Genomic DNA, 3069 nt, shown 5'->3' with positions numbered 1-3069 from the left:
TCAGTTACGTATTGCTGTGGTTTACCGAGGAGATGGGAAGAAAAACTCAAGAACCTAGAGCAGAAAACCTCTCTAAAATTCTCCTCCCAAATTGGCGCCGTGGAACCGCGAGTAGTGACATGTGAAAGTGTTTTACGACAGTTGTGTGCGAGAAACCAACCACTGCTCTCCTGAAGAGAACTCACGCACCTTGCGCGTGCTCGTGGGCAAACCAACACGGGCGCAGCATTAATTATCCACTGCTCGCTCTCTCTCCAAAATACTGCTGTGGGCGCAAGACACCCCGCCTCCTTGACTGACCGCCTCGGCACGAGCGTGTGGACATCGACGCCTGCAGCCCGAATCGTGTGGGCAACAGACACCCCGTGGGCTTCTCTCGACATCCGAGAAAAGTACTAGGTTACACACGCCTGCAAGGGAAATCTCCCCACCGGGCATGGACATCTCACATGCCCAATTCGTGGCTAGCCGCACGCACTCGCTGTCTCTCGTAATGGAGAGAACTCCTCCAAGTAGGGTTTCTGCATGGGCCCTCAGGAAATTACCATGCCCGTGCATGGTTCATCAAGGTTACCCACGTGGAGTGAGTCCACACCTCGTGCTCTCGGGAAAAATCTGCCCAACTCAGCAGAAGACCACACGCCTGCGTGAAATTACCCACTCCACGGCAAAAGACATTCGTGATGGTCATTCACGTGCGCGCCGCACGCCCCTGCGTGCCTCTCTCTCAGATGAGCTCAAGATACGTCCCATGGGCGCATGGAAATCCCACACGCCCGTAGTGTTTTCTCCTGATGACTTAGAAAAATCTACGTGCCTCATGAATATTTCGAACATGTTTGCACACTCGTAGCCCCGCCTCTATTATGCAAATTTTACCAAAGGAAGAACACGAAATAGAACATAAATGACCAAACTCGCCAGTTCCTCATAAAAACACACGATCAATTTTAAACAAAAACCACAACAAAAATCGAGTACTCGACATCTAAAAATTAAGACACCAACACTTAATAATTTATTCATGCAAAACAAACTAAACTAAAAAGATAAGAAAAATAATAAACACTTGGGTTGCCTCCCAAGAAGTGCATTTTGTCTAATGTCACTAAGCTTGACGTATCTTGCTTACCTCATCGGGGTTCATGAATGAAGGTTGCCCTCTTACCCATAACTTGAAAGCATGATGAGCAAAGTCTCTTGAGGGTAGAGGGATGTACTATCGGCTCTGGACCACCTAACAATTGTTCATCCAACCTTCTTGGTTCTTGCAGTGTCTCCAACAGTCTTGGAGTATTTCCGGTGGCGTCTCCTAGCCCTCTTCATTTTCCGGAGCACCTTCTTCAATATCCCTGGGGTAGATGTTATCTCCTTAGTCGACCCAGGCATCATTACTTCTTCATTGCTCTCCTCTTGGTCGAATAAACATTCATATGGATCCGGGTTGAACATTTCCTACATGTATTCATCAACAAGCTCATCAGTAGTGTCTAGGAAATACAAAGTGTCATCGAAATCGAGAGAATTCCGTATGGCTTCAGCAAGGCGGTAAGTGAGTTTGTCATCTCCAACTCTCAATGTGAGCTCTCCGCCGTCCATGTCAATCAATGCTTTGGAGGTCCTCAAGAACGGTCTCCCAAGTATCAAGGGTACATCCGCATCCTCATCGACATCTAGCACTACAAAGTCAACCGAAAAAATATACTTGTACACCTTAACAAGCACGTCTTCAATGATACCTCTCGGATGTCGTACCATTCGGTCCGCCAATTGTAAAGTCATCCAAGTAGGCCTAGGCTCTCCCAAACCTAACTTTTGAAAAAAAGTGTATAGCATGACATTGATACTTGCCCCTGAATCCACCAGTGCCATTTCTTAACTTAAGTTGCCGATGTTACACGGATTGATGAAGCTTCCCGGGTCTTTCTTCTTGTTCGGCATGTTCTTTTGCAGCACCGCCGAGCATGAAGCATCTAGCACCACTGAAGTACTCTCCTCCAACTTCCTCTTGTTGGTCAACAAGTCTTTAAGGAACTTCGCATACTTAGGCATTTGAGCTAATACCTCTACAAAAGGAATGTTGATGTGGAGTTACTTGAATAAACTCAGGAACTTCTTATATTGTTCATCCCATTGGTCATTTTTCAATCTAGAGGGATAAGGGATTCTTGGCTTGAAAGGTGGGGATACCACCTCTTTCTCTTTCTTTGCTCCCTCCACAACCTCTAAAACCTCGGGTGCGTGTTCTTTCGGCTTCTCACTCGGAAGCCTCCCTTCAACCTCACGACCACTTCTCAAAGGGATTGCCTTCACATGTTCTCTACGGTTGGTTTCCGTATTGCTTGGTAAACTTCCATGTGGCCTTTCGGAAAGAGACTTGCAATTTGCCCCACCCTGATTTTTCAAGGTTGTGCAAAGAAGCGGTGTGGTTCGCAAGTGTAGCCTTGACTCGATTCAAAGCTGTGTATTTACTGCATTGAACAAATCTAGCCAAGTGGTTCTCTAAATCCGTCATTCGGGTTTCCAAGCACTGAAATTGCTTTTTCCACTTGAGGTGCTTGTTGTTGTTGGAAACCCAGTGGCCCCATGGCCTTTTTGTGGTCCTTGGTTTACTCCATGAAAAGTTGGGATGATTCTTCCAACCTAAATTGTAAGTATTGCTATATGGGTTCCCTTGAGATCTCATGCCATTACCAACAAAGTCAACATTCTCTCATCGAAGAAACATCACCAAAAGAGATCGGGCAATCGGAGGGAGCATGTCCTCCACCACAACCGGTGCAATTGGTCACGGCCGCAACTCTATTCGAAGCTATGAGATCTAGCTTCTTACTCAGACTCTCTACTTGTGCCACCAATGAGGTCACTGCATCGATTTCATGGATACCAGCCACCTTTTTCTTCTCCCTAGCATTCCATTGCTAACTATTTAACCCCATTTCCTCAATTAATTGACGAGCTTCATCGGGGGTTTTGCTACCTAAGGTACCTCCTGCTGCCACATCCAAGAGTTGCCTTGTACTCGGGTTCAAACCATTGTAGAAGGTTTGAACAATCATCCACTCTGGG

This window comes from Dioscorea cayenensis, chromosome 10, assembly GCF_009730915.1.
Source record: "Dioscorea cayenensis subsp. rotundata cultivar TDr96_F1 chromosome 10, TDr96_F1_v2_PseudoChromosome.rev07_lg8_w22 25.fasta, whole genome shotgun sequence".
NCBI classification, from domain to species: domain Eukaryota; kingdom Viridiplantae; phylum Streptophyta; class Magnoliopsida; order Dioscoreales; family Dioscoreaceae; genus Dioscorea; species Dioscorea cayenensis.
Note: the sequence above shows the minus strand (reverse complement) of the source record.